Source organism: Pezoporus occidentalis, unplaced genomic scaffold (genome assembly GCF_034315485.1).
Source record: "Pezoporus occidentalis ecotype Australia unplaced genomic scaffold, CSIRO_AGI_Poc_V1 ctg100, whole genome shotgun sequence".
NCBI classification, from domain to species: Eukaryota; Metazoa; Chordata; class Aves; order Psittaciformes; family Psittacidae; genus Pezoporus; species Pezoporus occidentalis.
The window spans coordinates 94,688-116,553 of NW_026912780.1; the positions used below are offsets into that span (position 1 = coordinate 94,688).

The 21,866-nt window shown below is 37.6% G+C and overlaps 1 long non-coding RNA gene across 1 annotated transcript; it reads left to right on the forward strand.

Annotated features, from left to right (window-relative positions):
- The first annotated feature begins 6,098 nt into the window (after window positions 1–6,098).
- Window positions 6,099–21,328, forward strand: LOC134160367 (uncharacterized). Its single transcript, XR_009963532.1, has 3 exons — window positions 6,099–6,573; window positions 11,048–11,131; window positions 21,199–21,328. It is a non-coding gene; the product is annotated as an uncharacterized LOC134160367 (long non-coding RNA).
- The last annotated feature ends 538 nt before the right edge of the window (window positions 21,329–21,866 follow it).

A 21,866-nucleotide genomic window follows, 5' to 3' on the forward strand; every position in this document is an offset into this window, starting at 1 on the left:
CAGAGAAGACAGTTGCTACACTAAGTAATTTGACAATTTACAAAATACTAATAACATGTAGTCTTTATGCAGATGTGAATGGCACATCAAGAAATAATATTTTGAAATCAGGAGCATAATTACAGAGAAAACATCAAATGTCCTCGTTCCATAAGTAATACCAAAGTATTCAAATCTATTGAAAATTAAATGCAGCTCTGATTAGAATGCTGGAATAGAATGGTTTAAAGCTTTTGAATTTTCTTTCAACTCCAGGTCAACATTTGAAATTTCTTTCCTGATCAGTAGTCATCACAATTAATTTACCTATGAGATGATTGACAAAAAGAGCTTTTTAACCTTGAGGCCTTAAAATCTTAATTTTACAGTATGAAAGGTGTCTGCTGTCATGGAAAACTTGCAGTGTTTGAAGAACTTAAACTTGAAGGCAGTTGCATGTGTGATTAATGTAGATGTTCAGAGTTTAGCCTCAGAAATAGAAACCAGGTTTGAAGTGAAAGTTTGTGACAGATGATGTCCAGAAATAGATTTTTGTACAATGTGATACTTTTCCCTTTTAAAAATAGAGAGAAATAAATATATCAAAACAGGAAAATATGAGGGCTTTGTACTCTGGGACCAGCAGTGTGTAGCTATGAAAAACGGGGCCGTAGGAAGGCTGAGACAGAATCAGGAGGGGCCTCCAATCATTTTTCTATTCACTCTCCTTTATTGCTGACTGCTGCGTTGTTTTTTTTTTTTCCTTTGGGTGAAGCTCTTAAGTTTGAAACATACTGTGAGAATTATTACAGATTTGTGCCTTTCCCAACAAACAGCCATGACATTGCAACACTTGCTGGAGGAAAGACTTGAGATAAAATATACCTTCTTTCAAATTAGGTACAAGCCCACATCTTTTATCTCCGAGGAAGATACTTATTCATCATGTTTCAAGATCTTTGGACAGCAAGGACAAAGAGGTAGAAGCAAGAGTCTGTATTTTTTCTTGACCTTGTTCCTCAGATGTGATCTGCAGGGGGAAGAGAGTATCTTCTTTCTCCAGAAGCTGTGCCATGAGGGCAAAATGCTGAAGGCTTTCTCCTTTACACAGTTCTGCTATGTGTAAATGAAAAAGTGCTGCCATACAGCACTTTCTCTGGCTGTCATTTTAAAGAAAATCACAGCTGTATCCGAGCTTTGGGGAGCCCACTCCTTTTTCTGCTGTAGGCATGCTCTGTCTGTACCTACTGAAGCCAGCTCTTTAGGAGTTTCAGGTGGCTCAACTTAGTTTCACATTGTCAGTCAAGGTACTGACTATCAGGAAGCTGCTAAATTTTTCAAACTGTTAGAGTAGTAGATCACTAGAGAGCCTTCAAGTAAAGACACTGATGAATTTGGGTTCTTCTAGGAGTGGTGACAGATAAGGTTGAACAAAGGAACACCAGGAGTGGAATGAAGCCATGTCCCAACTAGAACCTCCAGTGCAGCCTTGGGTATAGTGCATGTATCCATATATATATATATGTCACAGGCAGAAGTTCAAACAACTTGTGCTTTACCAAGAAAAAGAAAATTCTTGAGCAGCTGAAGCACCCAGAAAAGACTTCTACATCCAAAGAAGACTCAGTGTATTTTTATGTACTTTTTTTTTCACCTCTCCTTGTGCATGGATTGAAACCTACATATGCCAGAATCTTGATTGTGTTTTGCGGTTTTTTTGTTTGCTTGTTTAGATGGTTGGTGATTTTTTTTTTTTCTTGTTGTTTGGCTGGTTTGGGGATTTTGTTTGTTTGTTTATTTTTATTGGTTGGTTTCTTGTTTGTTTGGGTTTGGTTTGTTACCAGAATCAAGATTCTAACCTCCTTTTGTGGCTGTCATCTTCTTCCTTTTATCCTCTTCCATTTCTCCCCTCAGGCTTGATTCTGTCCAATTTATTTATTTACTTATTTGGGGTGTAGTTGATGTAAATTTATTTAGGCTATGCCCTGGATGTGTTTAGGAGGGGTTTAGTTACAGTAACTTCTTCCCTAATTGTCTACAGGCAGTGCAGCATCAGCAAATCCGCTTTGTTCCTGAAGCTGCAATTGGTTTTCTAGCTGCTGATAAATCGCCTCATCCTGAGGTTAGCAAGTGTACATTTGTCTAACTTACACTGCGACTCTGTGACACATGTATTTAAACTGCTTTAGGCATCCAACAGTCAAGGACACTCATTGTGTACAAAGAGAAAGGGCAAAGCATTTGTTCCTTTATGAAAAAAAAAATGCAGAAAAGTAATTGAGAAAATCTTAGTGTAATTAAAGTTAATGCTTTGAATCTTATGGAGCATCCTCATCAAAAAAGAAACATTAAAGTGGAAAGAAAGCCCATGTACTTGAATCGATGGCAGTACTAACCTGTATGTTCTATAGCTAGTAAAATAATAAAGTGAATGAAACAAGTTATTTGAAGAGGACTGTTCTCATTCTGCTTTGTTGGAGTCACTTCTGGGAAACCTCACTCTCCTTGACAACTTCTTTGTCTGATAAACAGCTTATGTGTCTTACATGTGGGAGCTAAGTCCCTCCCTGTAAGACATTCAGAGAAAGCAAATCAGTGTAAGTCTACATCCCCAAAGTGTTTGAGAAGTGATTTTCTCTCTCTGGCAGATAGCCAGCTTTGGCTGGTACAAAGAACATCAAGAAAATGTAGAAAGAAGACAGAGAAGTCTGATAATCAGGACATACGTGCTACAGTGATTTTGGAACAAAAATTGTAGTTTTTCATGTCTGGTTTAAAATTACATGCTTTGCCTACCATAAGCTGTTTGTTACTAGTAAAGAATAACTGAATGTGTTCTGGTGTAGAACATCCTTATGTATGTTTCTAGGAAAAAAAAAAAAAAGCAATAGTTACTGAGGAGGAACCAGTCCCTGAAGTTTCAGTGGTAATGGCTAAAACCAGAAGTGCTTATGATGATGGTTTAAAATAAACTTTAAAATCCTCAGAGGATCATCATCTTCACAATTTTAACTTCATAATAGCACTTAACTATCTAGGTACTCTTTAAAATTCTCCTCCCAGCCCAAATATTTGGTATGACTCACTGGGAGGAGGACATACAGGTGAACAGTGATCTATTTTAATATGCCCATGAAGCTAGGTTTTTGAATGTCGTCTAAGGTTTGAAGTCTTTTCAGACTCCCTAATCCTAAAGTGATTCTTCATAAAGAAATTGGAAACTATGTGGCTTTTGCTTCTGCACACAGAATTATGATCACAGAAAACTTTACTGGTGAAGTAAAGGAAATTGAAGCTGGAAAATGAAAAAAAAAATCAGTTTGCATGTGGAAAAATGTGAAAAATAATATGTATTGAAAAATATCAAAAAGCATGCAAAGAACAAAGCTAAATCAAGGCTACGCATTCCGTATAGTCCCATATAGGGAGTAAAGTATTTTTACTCTTTCTTTTCAAAGAGACAGTAGTAGTAGAAACTATAAAACCCATCCAGCATGCCTGCTCTTGGTCATTGTGTGATCATCAAAATGAAGTAACAGCCTCCACAGGTGGACAAGAAGACTTGAGGTAATGATACACCCAAGAATACCTTTCAATAGTTAAGTCTTTAGAAGGAATAATATTTATGTGATTTCAGGTGTAATTGTTAGGCATATGAAGCTTTTAAATTATCTTCCAAAATAACAGATGAAACAACCAACCCATTTTATTACAATACTACAATTATGAAACTTACATTTTTCACTGCACTGACCTAACTGCAGGAGCACCTTTTACCTTGGGTCTTCATGTACCCTTTCCCTGGGTAGCTGTGAAGCACGCTGTCTTTCTAGAATTAGAGATCCTACACCTGTTTGCCTACTCCCACCTTCTATAGTGTGGGGGCAACATCTGGGGTTAAACTCTATGACTAGCTAGCTGTTGAGCTGCTTGAAGATCTCAGCTGAGTAACTGGCTGCATTTTGATGGGAGTATGACTTTGACCTCTAGAGAGCATGAATGGTTTGTGGCTTCTCCTGTTATCATATGTCTAGAAAGAATTGAGGAAATTTGGAGAATAAAGCCAAAAGTTCATGGGGAAAAAGAGATGGGCAAGTAATCAGTATCAGGCAATTGCTGGATATTTTTCAGAATCTGTGTTTAGTCTGTTCTCGAGCAGACCTCAAAGTAGGGAACTGTGCACTGTATGTGCACATCACAGTTATTTTCAGCTTGAGCAGTTCAATAGGCTAAAAAGTAATTTTGTTAATATATAAATTGTGCAGTAAGATATTCCTAATGGTTATCTTAGTTTAAAGATTTCCTGAGGCTCAAATGGTAATAAGATGTAAAACAAGATGCCACTGGTAATATTATTCTCACAAAAAAAGTGTGTATATCAGTGAACATTTTCAGAGGCAGACATGATTATTTATGTGGAAATAAAAATATCTGCTGTGACTGAAAACCTCCTAATAAAAATGTGTTGGGAGGTAAGAGAACTAGTTCAAAGGCTTCTTTTTAAGTCTGCATCACAAAGATTGTGGTTTATTATGATAGCTGCTGTCCTGATAGTCAAGTGACAGATTTTTCTATGGGTTTTGAGCTGTCCATTAAATATAGCACCTCCATTTCTTTACCTCAGTAACCCACTGAGTAGCTACTGGCTGAAAAGTGGGAGTCACAGTGGGAAGCTGAAGGGTAACGGGCCTCTGGAGTATTTAGTGTTTAATGGATCAACAGCTGTAGTGAAGCAGTGTGTAGAAATAATTCTGATTAGGCTTGGTCAGTCAGATGCAAAATGAGCCCTGCCCCTCCATCATTCAGCTCTAAAATTCAGAGAACAATTTCTGCTTAAGCCCATTTAAACACAACCCCCCCTTTCAGTCAGTTATATTTTTAGCTAATTTCTTGATGTGATATGCTGTCAAAGGCAGAGGGGAGCAAATAGTTGAGCGACTGTACTGGCAAAATTGCCTTTTCTATCTGGGACTTCATTTTGGAAGGAATGATCGAAACCATGAAAATAGTGATTTTAAGAATTCAGCTTTTATGGAAATTAAATCTTACTAAATACAAATAATAGATTAATACTGTGCCACATTTGTGGCATGGTAAGTAGCTTCTTACTTACATTTTCATGTCAGCTGTTGTCAATAGAATATACAGCTGTAGATGTGCAATTAAAAAGCAGTAACTTTGAATGGCAGAGGGTTTGCCTGTTCAATACAGTATTACTTGATGATAAATCTTCACATCAAAAATAAATCACCTGTATTTGTAACTTCTATTTTTATAAGATTTTTAGTCTTCTTGGCTAAGTCCTTTGCAGCTCTATAAGCATGGTACATATGTGAAGTGGGAGCTCAGTTAAGATACTCTGGTCTATTTTGGCAAGTTTAAGAGGTCAGGTGGATGCAATCATTACTGAACCTCACTGGTAGTCTGCTTTGAAGTCAATTCTTAAGTAGAAATTGTGCTTTTATGTAAAGAAAAGCATTGTTCTAATAAGCCTTGAGAACAGAGTAGGTTTCAAAGGAGAAGATGAGGTGATTGTTCTGAACTAATGCTTGTGCTAATAAATGCTGACAGAATTCTTACTGCTACCTATAAAAAGATGCAAAACTCCTAAAGCTAGAAATCATCTAACTGGACTTAAAACAAAAAATCTGGATTTGTGCAGAACAGAAATTAGAAGTTTTAAATGCTGTTTTCGTTTTGCTCAGGAATTGGAAAAAAGCCACTGTTCTGTAGCAGTGTTGCTTCAGGGTAGTTCCTTAGAAAGCGAAGGTGGTCCAGAGGTTCATGTGGGGTGTGAAATGAGTGGCTTTAGTACTGAGGATAAGCACATTCAACGCTTCTAAAATGTTTTCATTTGTTTCTCAGTGTGTTTAAATTTGGGGGGGGGTGTGTGCTGGAATTTCAGCAGTTGGCACAAATAGTAGCTTTTGCAATGATCTGCCTGTTGGACAGTGTCAATGGATACCAGAGGATTGCCCCGCTGGAAAGTCATCAGGTAGATTGACATAAAAGAAAAATCAAATTAGAGCTCCAAGTTAAGAGGCAAGTCACAGGTCATTGCTTAGGGGGAAACTGTGGAAAGGGTAAGATCTGGATAAAAATCCTTGTGGATTTTTATGTAACTGCATTGTTTATGCACTGTGTATAATGAAAAGGAATTTTTTTTTTCTTTTTGTATCAAGATATATAAATATATAGTTCCTTTTATTATAGAAGCTATTTACTCTTAAAAAAAAAAGGAAGAAATACCCTTACAGAGTGAGCATCGTTTTACTAAAAGGTTCCTGCAGCTAAGCAGATTTAGCTCTGCTTTTAAATAAATACAGGGAAATGTTTAACCCCTATTGTATGGCTACAAAGCCTGTGCTGATCACAGAGAAGCTTGGGAGGGTGGGGGACAAAGCGACGGACTGCTCTTGTACGTGCTTCTGCACACAGTTCAGCAACAGCAGGGCTTAACAGCAGAGTTTTGTCAAGATTACAACATGAAGAGGAGCATGGTGCAAATTCTTACCTCTCACTAACAAAAAGAAAGGGATAAAAAAAAAGCAATCCATCAAAAAGGGAAGAGGACTATATAGCTATATGTGCAAGGTAATGGATGATTTTCCTTTTCTGTTCCGATTCTTTTCAACCACTTACATAGCTGAGGTTTCTGTATCTTAGTTTGATTTTTTGGAATGAAGGATCATGAGCAAATGTAGTTTAAAAGGAGAATAAACCTATTTTATGCAGTTTACTGAAATATATAACTTTGGTTAACAGTGTAGGAACTGATATCAGTGCAGTTATAATTTGTATGCATGGAGGAAGTGCATGACTTCACAACATGTTAAAGATAAGATGAAACTTGTATTCTCTTTTTTTATTATTATATGTGGAAAATTAAGGTATTGTTCTTAGGGATATTAATGTAACAGGACTACTTGTCAAGGAAGTGTTTTCATGAGGATGTGTGTATGAAAAATGAAAACCCAAATAATTTAGTCTTGATGTTTTTCCAGGGTATTTTCCAGGATATTTTTTCCTATTATTACTCTGTCAGAATCACCTGGGGTTGAGCACTACCAGAAATAAGATAGATATGACAAAAAGATGGATCACTACCATCATCAGCCAACAGGGTGATTGTTTCTCCTTGTCTGAGGTCTCCTCATTACTCTTTAGTTCTGAAAGAAGAAATGACATAGGGGTGAATAATGGTGCGCTGAAGTGCTGGATTGCATAAGACTTTGCTTAAATGCACTAAATGAGTTCTATATATTGCAAAGCAAATATTTTTTTTCCAGGTCCCCTGAAAATATTTACTGTTCAATAACTTTCTGCAGTAAAGTAAAAGAAAACTGAATTATACATATCTATGCATATAGATACGTTACTAACTTTGGGGGGAGCTGTATATTGTCTTGTTCTACTGCCTTTTTTTTAAGGTTACGTTGAAAACATTAAAGTGCCTTAGCCTTTTAATGAATATTTTGAAAACATTGTATATAAAACCATTTGGCCAATCAGATTATAAAATAAAAATGGAATTTTGAATTCTGAATTCTTTATATTTGGACTTTTTGCATAGACAGGTATTAAAATCTATGGATTTTTCATTCTAAATTTTACTTCCCTGAAGTCTATCAACACTATTAGCAGAGAAATTTGTAAAGCAAAAATACTGTGTAAATTTTAGTTCTTTCACAAATTTTTAAGTTAATAAATATACAGAATAATGTTTGGGAAAGTAAGAAGTGTGCTTTACATTTCTGCAATATGCTGGTGGTCAAGCGAATTACATGATTTGAAATACATCTAATTCTAAAACATTTTTTTAATCTATACAAAGAATAAATCATACTATCCATTCACTCATTATTTTCCCGTATGGGTACAAATGCTCCTCTCACTTTGGAAACTAGACATCTGCTTATTATTTTACATGTCTACTGCCCACAGCAGGGGGGTTGGAACTAGATGATCTTAAGGTCCTTTCCAACCCTAACGATTCTATGATTTCATGATTCTATATCTGGCCATGAGGGGTTTGTGGCTAGTATGAAATATGTGGGACTTTACCTGTTGCTATAAGATCATGTCACCAAGTAATTCAGAGTAATTCCTCTTCACGCACTTAACATTGTGAATAAAAATGCAAACTTTCATGTCTGCTGTCAGACAGCAAAAGAAGTAATCTGAGAATGCTTCTCTACTTCTTCATTCACCCGAGATGTTTGTTGGATGTTCAGGTGCTCTTCTGCACATGTTTTACAGAACTTCTCATGGGTATGATTTCCTTGGTTTCAAGCTTTTGTTAAGCTCCCTTCTAAGAGACTATCAGAGAAAATAAATGATGTTACAGCAAACGAATCTGGTCATGAACTGTAAATAGGTTAAAGCTGCAGATGTCAAGAAGAACTATAGCAAATATTTGTTTTTGGAGCAGCATGTGTGTTGTCTGAGCATCCAAAGAGACTGATATTGTGACCATTTCTTACCCAGAAATTGGAATCAGTTTGGCTGTAGTACAGTTTCTTTCCTACCAATAAACCATGGAAAATTGTGAGTCATATTACTTACCAAACCAAATATACTATTAAATGACCATATTTACTTCAAAAGAGTAAGGGGAATAAAGTGATGAGGTATTCCCTTTTCTTTTAATGAGTGTTAGAAGTCTGGAAAAGATTACCTGCACTGTCAATAGAGCTGTGGTTTTCTGCTGTATGTGAGGTTTTACGCAAGCCATCCCTAGGTTTAAGAGCATGCCTGACTTCTAAGCATACCCCTTCAGGTTACAGCTGTTCTTTACTGGTAATAACAGCAAGACACAGGCAAATTCCTGTCATCAAGTTAGGCTGGTTGACAGAGGTTTCTCTGCCTGTGCATTTTAATGTTTTAGAAAATTAATCTCTCATAAAATAGACTGGCTGTAACTTGAGCTTCATCTGAGTACAGCAGTGTTCCTGCAGACCTAATATGCAGCTAGTGTTTAAAGTTCAGAGTACCTGAAATAGTGACAGCTGTGTTGCAGCCCATCAAATTTACGATTTTGCAGCCTAATACTCTTAAGTCTGTGGTGTGTCCTCCAATGTGTGACATTGGCAGGTGGAGTGTGTAACAGAGGATGCGCTGTCTTGCATGGGAGAACTGCAGGACTGTCTGGAGTGGGGAATCAAAACTTACATAGCCTTACCCATACTGCCCTTGGGAAGGGTCCCTTGGGCTGAAGTATTCCCTAAAGTGTGCTCTGATCTTGTCTTGGAGACAGTGAGTTAGTGGACTGAACCACCAGGTTCAGTCCATGGCAGGCTGGATGTAGACATTACCTTTATACAGAATTTGTGTGATCAATGTCATATTCAACTGTTTTGGTCAATTAAAAATTGCATGCATGTAGCAGTTCTGAATGCAAGTTCTGTTGACTGTGGCTCATCAAGGTCCTGTTGATTGCAGGCAGCTGTTCCAACTGAATATAGAGGTGGGGGGTTGGAAAGGATTTGAGTGTCTGAATAAAGATGAAGGCAATAAAGTGAATTACCTAAGTAAACTTCACCCCAGTGAAATGAATTATGTATGCCAAACTTCAAAAGTTATCAAGGTAATGTATTATTTCCAGTGCTTTATTATGTAAGAGCAACAAGTTGATTTGAAAGAGCCTGATCATGAGCAATTTATGAGAAGTGCTGGTTGTTAGTGAAAGTTAACAGCTACAGGGGAGCTCTAGCCAACAGTTGGGGTTTTGCCAGTCAGCAGACCAATTTAACTGTAAAAAGGGTTTTGAAAGGATACTGAAATAAATTGTACAATTGCTTTATCAATTTGATGGGAAATTAAACCAATCTTACAGTATCACCATTGTAAGCTGAGATTTTGCAGTCTCTCCTGTTTTACCCAACCAAACAGTGCTAATCTGCAGTTAGGAGTAAACAGTGAACTTTATGACAATAAAATGTATATACTTTTATGTACAGTATATGAAATAACGGGTGCTGCACTGATGCTAATTTGTTGCTATTAGTGTCACTTCACCATTAGTCCACTGAAATAAGGGCTGCGTATAGTGGCAAGCATAACTGACTTTGCAGATGAGCAACGTGTACTGTAAAGATGAAAGGGGAATCCTCAGTTGAAACTTTCTGAAGCTCACTCTCACAATTTATGATCTTACTTGAACCTTACTCACTTGAAAGTTGAACTCCACATATGCATTACCATGGAAAAATAATCAACCTTCTCAACAAGACTCTGATGTGTTTAAAATGGGTTAAAGTAACAAAGAGTAAGAGAAGAAAGGGTCTGGGTGCAGAATTGCTGTGAATAAATGAAGAAGGTAGCATCTGAATTCAAAACAAAACCTCTCCCACTGTTTCCTCTTTCTTTGTCTTGTGCTTTTAATATGAGGGGGTGGGTGCTGGGTAGGGAAGGGGGCTGTTTGTCCCATCCCTCAAATAGAATTTAGGATATTATTGTAGAAAATGGGATCTCAGATTAAAAATTGACTGTAATCCCACATGTGTCTCTGGGAAAGTGCTGTGACCAAAGGCTTTTCCCACAGTAGAGGCTTGCTGTTACCTGCTATGACCTCTTCCAGCAGATGTCTTTTTACAAGCTTGGGCATCTATATCCCAAAGACCACTGAAGTGTTTAGTCCTGAGGAGATGGAGCTACCCAGTGTGCCTTAAGCTGGGTTACTGAGTGTTAGAAAGATATGGTTAAGTTAGGTTAGGTTAGGCTTGCTCAAGCTTTGTGAAGCACTGACTGTTTTTCACTGATGATACTGCAAACCTGGATGATCAAATGGGTGGTCTGGTTTGATTTGATGTGACTGGCTATGTTATTTTGGAGAGTGAAATGCAAAACATGATTTTGAAACCCAAGGAGCCTGGTTGTTTTCCCCCCTAATGTTATTCTTTTTTCAACCCAACATGTATAAATCAGTTCCTATTAAACTACCATTCCACTTAACTGAATTTAGCATTGCAGCTGTATCAAGACATATCTGATGTCTTTGTTGTAGTCTAACAGTGAATATAATTATTGGCATCTATAAATGTTTCAGGTTGTATGTGATTTTTTTCAGGCAAGGCAGTGACATAAAGACCTGTCATACAGGGAATAAGAAAGAAGATAGAGACCATCTTGCTCAGAAGTTATTTGTACAAAGGTAAGATAATTTTTCTCTCAAAATTTTAATTTCTCATGCTTACTGGGAAAATAAAAAAAAAAAACTTTACTGACATTAAGTTTCTATCTGTTAAGTTTCTATCTTTCTGTTCAGTTTCTATTAAGTACTATCAGGGTAGTCATGTGACATGTTCTGCATTTACCTGCATTTCCATGTTTGTTTAAGGAGTTTGTGATTAGTATAATTTTTAAAATGTCAGCTCAGCTTTTAACTGAAGGGCTCATATCAAATACATTAACTGGAAAGGCAGTTAGAAGTGTTTCATAGCTTCACATAATTGAAGGTAGCCTTAAGCTCTGGTGTTCCTTGCTGGTGAGAACAGGTGTTGGGACAAGTCAACTAGTAAAAAACGGAGTCCGGAAAAATGGACTTAGAAGGCATTTGAATACGTTTTTAACAAAATAATAGAAGATTTTCTTATGGCATGGGTCACAGATTTGGTTATAGGGGCATTCTGAATTCTTTACTCTCATGGAATAGGTCCTAATGTTAAATGTCTATTTGGAAAGTTTCGAAGTAAGCTTTGATTTTTCTTATTTCAATCCCCCTCCAATTCCTTCTTACTCTTGTATTTGAGTTGCATTAATCTTTCAGCATAAGAACAGAGATAGCCTTACTTGAAGTCAGTAGTAGCTGCTGAATAGTCATTTGTGTTCTAATATCTGATTATTTTTTTTTTTAATGAAAAATCTGATTTGGGGGTCCTGAATGCAGTATTGTATGCAGTTTACTGGAACAGACCTTTTCTATCTCTTATAGTGTGTAGGCGTGGGTGGCTGTGCAGTGGTTTGTCCCTTATGTGTTCAAGCAGACAGAGCATCTGAAAGCATCAATAGTATGTTTGAAACAGAAAAGGGAGGAGATGGGCTCTGAAATGTTTTGACCTCTGAATTACATGCTGGTGGTATTACTAAAAGTAACATATAGTACATCCTCTCCCTGCCATGAAAATATTTTTTTATCATTATTATATTTTTAATCTTTCAGGAATCTCTTCTGAGATGGCTCTTGTGCTAGTCACTGAGGAGTTAAATGTAGCTTGGGATAAAGAGGACTGTTACCGTAAGGTTTTTAAACTAGACTGCTCTGGAAAAAAGATAACCATTGAAGACTGTGAAAGGCTTTTTGGATGGTAACCAAGTAAAGGAAGCTCTGATGTTCTTTGGCTTTGCTGCTTGCTGCTCTGGCTCACCAGGATCCTGGCACCCTATCACTGTGCCCTCATTGCCTCCATAGCTCCAGTTCTCCTGTCAGGGAATTCCACCATACAATAGGTCCCCTGAGGCTACTTGGATGAGTGACAACCAGCCAGCTCCAAAGTGACAAGTGTTTGAATGTCTAATTGGGTCAGTGCACAGGTGCTTGCTCCTCATGAGTGAGATGTTCTAGCTTTTCTTTGTGACGTTCTCTTGGTTCCTCTCATTTTTCCTACAGTTTCGAAACACAGCTGTCAATATTTTGATGCAAGAGAGTAGGCATTACAAAACGAGGATGGCTTTTTGGTTAAACAGGGCTTTAGTGATTGAGTACTGACTGGAGGGAGGCAAAGAAATCCATTAAAGTGATGGAAGTTTGCTGATACAAATTGACATTGTAATAGGTAATAAAGTGATTTACTTGGCTGGTGTAAACATACATTGTCTTAATCTCTATGTTAGGTAGTTCTCATCCTGCTTAGACCTACATTCTTGGGCATCAGCAATTGCATGGGAGAGAAAAACAACTTGTTTTGTTGTAGCAGCACAATGAAGTTTTTTGAGTCTAATTAAACAACTTGCCTTCATAGAGTGCAGTGAGATACAGGTAACCGATACGCAGTGGAACTGTTTTATCTTATTGGAGGCTTGGTCTGTGCAGTGAAAACCGCTGACATGAAGTCCATATTACTCAGATTTAGTTGCCTTCCTTTTATCTCTTACCCTAAGCACCACAGAATAACTGGGGTTGCAAAGGGTGTCTGGAGATTGTCCAGTCCAACACTCCCCCTCCTCAAAGCACGATCAACTAGAGCAGCTTGCTGCTTGGCCACCTAGTTCAAGTGCTTGACCACCCTTACAGTAAAAACGTGCTTTCTTCTGCTCTGGGGATTTAATCTGTTTTAATTTATGCCCATTGACTCTTGCCTTGTTGCTGGGCACCTCTGAGAAATTGTGTACCCCTGCCACCCTAAGATATTTATACATGTTGGTAGGATCTCCCTGAGCCTTCTCTTCTCCAGGCTAGGGTACCCAGCTCTTTCAGTCTCACTGCATATGTCAAATGCTCCAATCCCTTAATCGTCTTTGCAGTCCTTTACTGGACTCATTCTAGGCTGCTTATGTTTTGCTTGTACTGGGGAGCCCACAAGTGGGCACAGCACTCAGATGTGTCTCATCAGTGCTGAATAGAGGGGAAGGATCATCCATCTCCCTTGACTTTCTGGCAGCAATTTTCCTAATGCAGCCCAAGATGCTATTAACCTTCCTTGCTACAAGGGTATGCTGCTGGCTTATGGTCTACTTTGAGCCCACCAGGACCCCCAAGTGCTTTTCTGCAGAGCTGCTTGCAGCTGGTCATACCCCATCCCGTACTGTTGCATGGGGTTATTCTTCCTGAGGTGCAGGGCTTTGTATTTCCTTTGTGAATTTTAAGAGATTCCTGTTGGTTTATTAGTCAGCTTTTCAAGGTCCCCCTGAATGCCAGTGCAACCAGCTAGTGTATCAGCCACTCCTAGTTCCTGTCATCAGCAAGCTTGCTGAGGATGCATGCACTCTGTCCCATCATCCAGGTCATTAATGAAGTGATTAAGCTGTACTGGCCACAGTATTGATCCCTGTGGTACACCAGCAGTCACCTTCCTCCAGATGGACTTCATACTGATCACAGTCTTTTGAGCCCAGCAGTTCAGCCAGATATCAGTTCATCTCAGTATCCATTTATGTAATCTGTACTTCATCAATTTGTCTGTAGGACACACTGTCAAAAGCCTTCTAAAAGTCAAGATAAACAACATCTGCTGCTCTCCTGTTATCCACTGAGGCAGCCAGTAGCTGGTCTGTTCTGCTCCGAGTGTCTCAGTCCCAGCAGGTGCTGCTGGAAGGGTTGCTGTATGAAATCAGTGCTTCCTCGGGTCAAGGTTTGTTTAAAACAGTGTTGTCACTTTTGCTTTGGCTGATTCAAATGTGTTCTCCTAAAATAATGCTTTTTAAAAGTGGTGTATATTTAAAAGAAGAAGAGTAGTCATTTAAACCTTGTCAAGTTAGAAAGTATTCCAAGTGATGTGGTCAGTCACATAGCTATTGTCAACATTGTTTATATAGCAACTGTTTGTGTTCTGACCTCACTGTCTTTACTGATAAGAAGACCTGCTGACATAGGTGAAAAATAATGACAAAAAAGTTTAACACAGTGTCTTATAGCTGTGTGCTGCATAAGATAGACTGAAGAAAGAAAACTTTCAGTTGTCAGGAATCAGAGGAATTATAGTAACAGAAGCACAGTTTTTCCAGTTTACATTATTCCTTGTAAAACTTTTATTGTGAAAAATGTCCTCATTCTGAAAGGATTGGCATATCATCTAGTTTAAACTTAGGAAACCTGATATGAGAAATCAGCTAGAAAAGAGAAGCATATTTCAGTAATGTATAGTTTCTTAACAGCAGCAAAGGGAGGATGAAAATGGTTTCTTATTCAAGAATGTAAATGTGAGTATTTTTAAGTGACAGAAATTGCCTCTAAAAGAGACATTTTTAATGGACTGGAGAATGGATAGCTGTAGAAAGGGAACACAACTAGTTCCTTTTGTGGAAAAGCATGAATGCATTTATGTTAAAAATACCTCCCAAGACTCTTATTTAGTGATAATAAACTGATGTGTTTCATAAATTAATTTGCATCTAAACAGAGTTTTAAAACGGAAGTAGCTGTAACTTGTTTAGGAACCACAGCTACTCCAGCTCTATTAAAGCTTGCCCAAATGTAGTAGATTTTTCTAGGATAATTGTACTGTTCATATAAAACGTTGGGGTTTGCGTAGGTTTTTTCTCACTTTACAGTCTCTGATTTCCTTATATGTAAATTGGTTACATTAAATTGACCTCTAACCCTAACCCAGGTGTTCCTTTTTCTAGTTCTCTTGTGATGTGTTTTTTCACTATCCTAAAAAAGGATGTAAGGAAAACATGTAATCCTTGGGTTTATGTATTTAAGTATTTATATGCACCATCAAAATAGCTTTTCAGTTAGTTATATTTATTTCCAAATGTTTTGACTCATATAACACAATGCATTGTTACATGGTCGCAGAATGGTTGAGGTTGGAAGGGACATCTGGAGATCTGGTCCAACATCCCTGCTTAAGCAGTGGCCCAGGACCATGTCCAGATGGCTTTTGAACATCTCTATGATGGAGACTCCACAGCTTCCCTGATCAACCTGTGCCATTGCTCAGACACCTCACAGTAAAAAAGTGTTCCTGGATGTTCAGAGGGAACCTCTCATGTTTCAGTTTGTTTGTGCCCACGTGGTCTCAGTATGCTCAGATGATCTCAGAGCTTTGCTTTCCAGAGATCCATGGCTGCACTTTTTCTGTCTTTTAAAAATAGCTTGTAGGAGTGGTTGTCATTCAGAAGTTGTTACGTGTACAAACTGGGAAAGAAAACCACGTACCAGATGTTCTTGTTGAATACTTGGGTCAGCTCCAGTAGTAATAAAGCCTTCCTGAGCTTGAAAACACTTCACCACTCAAAACTTATTTGAAACTTGGGAAGTATTCTTTTTCTGGCTCAAGAGTGATTTAAACCATTTTAAACATTGGGTAAGTCAGTTACATACTTTTAAATTGGTGCAATCAAACATTTTTTGTTACGAGTATGTCACTGGATAGAAATAGAACCAAAAGCCAAGAGGAGGCAGTCTCTTCAACACAAATTCTTTTTTTTTTTTTTTTTTTGAGTTGGAAGTTTCCCAGCTGTTGACAATACTGTCTGTAGCTGATCCTGCTTTAATTACAGAACAACTACTAGATTCCATCTAGTTTTCTCTGTTAGTACATTAACACCAGCTTGTGCATATCTTTGTTTTAGAAAGCTTGGAGGGGCGATAGGGAAGGGGTAATGAAACGGTAAAGGTTACCATAAACAGTTCTTACAAATCTGACAGAATAAAGCAAAAGTGTAACCAACATTAAACAAAATTTTTAAGGTACAACAGAAGACTTTTTTATGTGAGTGCATCTAACTTCCAGTTGTGACTGAAGTCTGGAAGATGGTGATGTTTTTGTCCTTTCGTTAATAACTTTTCCTCCCATAAAATGATGCCTCAGTGGAAGCTTAGGTGAAACTTATACACATGCTTTTACTTACTGCAGCTACTCTGTATGGCAATTATAGATCATTTGATCTTTAAAGACTCTTCAAGCTATTCAGTTAGTAGAAAAATGAAATAATTTATTTTATGAGGTTGTCTGTTGGACCTAGAAATCATCCAGTCCAGCCTCCTGTTCAAAGCAGGGCAAATTTTAGAGTCAGAGCAGATTATTCAGGATTTTGTCCCATTCAGTTTTAAAGATTACAAGGGAGCAGATTTTATGGCCTTCTCAGGCAACTTAGTATGTCCTTAACTGCTCTCTTTGTAGAATTTTTGTATACAAGTCTGTACTTTTCTGTGCTGTACCTTGTGACTTCTGCTTCTTGGCTTTTTGTAATGCACTTTGAAGGAGTCTGTGTGTTTTCTGCAACTCTTCTCCTGATGTGACTTTAGGGAAATGGGATTGGGAATGTACAAAAGCCTAAGCATCAGCCTGACTCAATACTTTATGAACACCGAGATACTATTGGGAAGCGTTATGCTTACTTGTTTAATTCTATTAAATATTTTATGGAGTGTATTAACAAGAGAAATGGGCAAAGAAACGTACTACTGAGAAAGGCTTCAGCATTGAACTAAGACCTGTTGTAAGGAAATCCCTGAATACATCTTTTTGCCTGGGTCTGTCATGTGGAAAGTGTGGAAATGATGAATTTTTTTTTATAGAAGGGTTTACCAACATGTAAGCTTAATGCTCACATTTTCAGGAGTGGGTGGTAAAAAAGAAGCTGAAGCAAAGGACATAATTGAGGTTTCAGAAGAATTTATGATACTGTGAGACACAAAAGATAAGTTTACAAAATCAGCTAAGAAAAGACCACTGGAATGGATTACACCAAGATATGAAGCGCAAAGGATAGCAGTTCAACATGGAGAGGGATAAGCTGTTTCTTAGGTCACTGTTTTTTATTACTGTCTATAATAAAAGAAAACAAAAAAGGTGCAGTTTCTTGATTTTATTATAAATTACAGAAGAGTTAGTAAGTGTAATGAACAGCCATAATATTACAGGATAATTTGGGAAGATTTATGCATCAATAAAACATAATGGATGTAATAAAGGCAGAAAATGTGCATTTTAATATCTGGAGGGCTTCAGCCTCTGTTGAAGGCAAATGTTCTTTTGCAGAGAAATATAGCTAACCCTGACTTATCTGAATATTTTTCTAGTGTTTTACAGCAGCAGTTTATGATGTCTAAATACATGTGAATATTTAGGTGACTGATAGCAGTGTAACACTTCACTTGAATTTTGTACTATTTATTTCAAGGAAATCATATTCCAAAATCTTTAAGACAGCAGAATCATTTGAGCGTTAATTGAGCTACATGCTCGTCTCTGAAGTAAGATGTTCATGTTATCAGTGTCACAAGCTGGTAGTACTTGAAGAGACATCCAGAATGTATGGAGATTTTACTAAGAAGCTAGGGATATAATGGCCTAACAATTCTAGACCTGTGCTTAAGATAGAAAGAATAAAAGAAAGTAGTGGGTTGTAACTTCCTCCTTCCCTTTTTCTCCCCAGAAATACATGTCTGTTAGTTCCCCTATGTGAGAAGCCTATAGTAACATCAAGGGAGGGCACAAAGTGGATAGAAGGTTATTTACTGCTGAAAATAATAGTAACTGCTCCATTGAATGGGCTTTAATGATGACTTTGCTGTAGTCTTCAAATCCTGAATGATATTTCGTTGTGCTGCCTCAATACCAGTCTGTTCACTAGGGTGTGGATCGCTCATGTTTTTTGAGCCACAGTGGCTCCTGGCTGAACTGAAAATAACCTTCTAAAACTTGGTGAAGTGTTAAGAGTAACAAGATGGAAGCTGTGTTTATTCCTCATGACCTGCACTGCTTCCAGCATGGTGCTGTATGTACCTCACCCGGAATTAATTCCTCAGCTACCCCTGTTGTCTTCAGAGGAGGATGAGGCTAGTGCCTGATCTCAAGACAGTTGTCCACGTGGCTCTTTTCTTCTCCAATAAGGATTGTGGCCTAATTGCATTTAAGAGGCTCAGCAGGGACAGAGGTGAAGTAGCTTTAGTCTTTTGCTGATTTTGTGATCAGAGGGAGTGCTGTTGGTGTACCCTAACTCCTTCTCTTGGTTATGTCACGTGTGCCTCTGACAACAAGTCAGATCAAACTTATTGACACTTTTTCACTAGGGTTCTTATAATTTAATCTACTTTCTGAAATATGATTGCAAGACAAAAATGAGAAATTTAGTCCCAGCAACACAGATATCTGTTCAGCCTTCTATCCTCAGAGGGTAACTGATGTTCACCTTTTCTGTAGGCAGGTATAGGAACTGTTCAGATGCTGTTTGCTGATTGTGTCCTGTGAGCAGTAATCCCAACCCTTTCCTTGGTTGCTTCTTTTGGTAGAAACCTAATTGTTCTGTTTCCAGATTTTAATTTAATTTTTCACTAGCAAGGCTTTCTTTCTCTCTTTCCTTGTACAGTCCCCCAAACTATTGTGTTATTTGCAGTGGACAGCTTTCTTTCCCTCATCTGAAGCCTGGCTGCTCTGTGGTGCTGCATATGATAATGCAAGAATCTAACTGAGGGTATTTAGGAAAGAAAACTAATTAGAGGTGCTTATCAGTTGAAGATTAAGGTTAAAAATAAGTCTAGCAGCAGATGACAGACTTTTTTCTAATGCACAGGAGCAGTTGTTAGTTGTTTTGGCTTTTTTTTAATGAAATACTCATTCTGACTTCTGTGAATATTTTAAAAAGTATATTTTGGGAATCTCTTTGTATCCAAACTATAAAGAAAACAAGTTCTTTAACACTTCTTGGGGTATAATTAAAAACCATGATTTCCAAACTTAAGTTGCATTGCTTGGTTTTACTCTCAGAAAGCCAAGCAGACACTGTACAGAATGTGTCCTAATGGGCCATCAGATCATGTAACTGTTATGTTAGCATGAGTTCATCTGAGTGGGAGATTAAGTGAGACATTGAACTGTAAAATATAAATTAAAATGCAGTTGAATAACTGTATTTTTTAATGCAACTTTCAATAGCGTCATAATTTTTAGGGTAAATTGATACTTTTTTTAGGCTATGATTTGAGACCCCATCTCGATCTCTGTTCTCCTTAATCCTACAACTATATATATATTTTATTATTTTAAAAAATGATAGAGAAATCAAATATGAAGATCTGGGGAATGTAAAGCTACACAGATTGGCATTTCCAAAATATTTTTCATTTTCATTGTTTTATCTAAATAATATATCCTCTTTACAAATCTTTTAATGTCTGCTGCACATCTGCTGCTCTAATTTTCCTGTGCTTTTCTAGCTGCTGTGTTGCTAGAAGCTGCTCAAGTAGATGGAAAGGTTACAGTGCACTCAATGGGAGAAATGTCTCAGTGAAGTGAGAAAAGCAGTAGAAAATAAATTGTATGAGGCCCTGAAAAAGAGTAAGAATTAATAGTTGAGCTGTTGAAGTAATGTCTTCAATATGAATTTGTATGCAAGAAGCTTATCTTTAACTGCATTTGTTCATTTTTAATGAAGGTTAGCCCTTCATGATAATGTATTCTAACACCCTTAACAGGCCTGAGTTAGTGTTTACAAATCTTGATTTTTCTGAATTGACAATATAAAAAATACTCACTAAAATATTAATAATAAAATGTGTCATGCGTGATGAACAGCCTGTATTCTAGTGTAAACATTTTTTTAAAGCAGTTGTTTCCAAACAACAAAAATCAAATAGATTATTCATGCCACGCAGGGCATCACTGCAATTCAGTGTTACCTCAGTTTACATTTTTCTGACAGATAACAGAGTTTCCAGAACTGTGTGAGCTACAGAGATTACAGTATTGTGAAATGATGTCAGCCTTTTTAGGATATTTACCGCAGTTATTTGGCATTTTCTTTAATAAGAAATTCCTCTGTTGCTTTAATCTTCAAATTTCCTGTCTTGTGTCCTTCTGAGTCCTTTCGCTTTATTATGGAAAACTTTATTTTGAGGTTTGAAACTGGGAATATGAAGGTGTTTCAGTCACTAAAAATAAAAATTCAGTAACTTAATGCTCACGTCCACTGTGTTTCTTATTCTGTGTCATCATTTAAACCTTGCCAACTTCAAATATATGACACACGGGCAATTTGGAGGACCTGCCAAAATTGCAACAACTGTGTAAAGAGAGGCTAAGTACCTGTAGAAGTTTAAATTGTCTAAGAAACACATTTCCAAGCACGAAAGATTTTCAAATTGGAATTGCAGTGCTTATGTGTAGCTAGATCTACTAATTACCAGAATAACTATCACAGTTCTCAAAAGCGTTGCTGTAATGGAACTTGGGATTGTGTTTGGTGAGAACTACTACCTCCTGCATATGGCTGTATTCACCGCAGTGAACTTCATCCAGTTAAAAATTGATTTTTATGGATGGAGGCCTATCGAGCAACTCTGCCCTTCCCACTGACTGTGGAAAGATGAATTAAGCATTACAGGCTGTTCCCTCTGGAGTCTCTCTGGGCTGGTCTACAACTTGAAGGTTTTGTTGGCAATTTACTGGGCAATTAAAATTCTCAGGAAGTACTTCAAAGGAAAATGGATGTTTGGCTGGCAGGAATGGATGTTTTCCAGCCAGAGAAAAGAGAAAAATGTTGCAAGGCAGATTTAAACCCTGTAGGTCTTTTATAAATAACCTATCACTGACTATCATCTCTTCCTACTAGTTTCAGTTTGTCTGGACAAGTTTCTCCAATCCTCTATGTGATATGGAGGCTTTTAGGCCACGCAGGTTTTGAAGGTATTGAAGCTCCTTCACATCTAGAACAGCAGACTGCAGAAAGGTAGCATGCTTCTACCCACTAATGTCTTTCAAGCAGTTGTAAGAGATAGAGCTCTATCTTGAATGGTGATCTGGAATAACATAGAGCAACCATTCTTCCAAATTAGTCGCATACTTAAAGGACAGTATTAGTTGTCTTGGACTGTTTGCAGAGTCCAGGGGAATCAGACAACTTCAGTTCGTGCAAAGTAAATGGGTTAAGTTTCTTAGAATATAGTTTAAACCCCCCCCCCCCCCCCCCCGTTTTTCTCCATGTCTTATTGATTCAGCAGCACAGGATTTGCTGTTGAAAGAGTAAAGATCTTTAGGACCTTTTCCAGAACAGTGAGATGTTTGAGGAATGTGAAAAAATAAAGCATTTTGGATGCAGCACTTTGGGTCTTTGGTTAGTGAAATGTTCATGAATTTAGTTAGTCGATACACTGGGAAGGCACAAAATTTTCCTTCAGCCTGCAGATGTTAAAAGTGGTTGTGGGATTTAATGGGAACCATAAAAGACTTATTTTTCTATGTTAACAATAGAGTCTTGTTTCTTTACTTATGCAGTTCCCC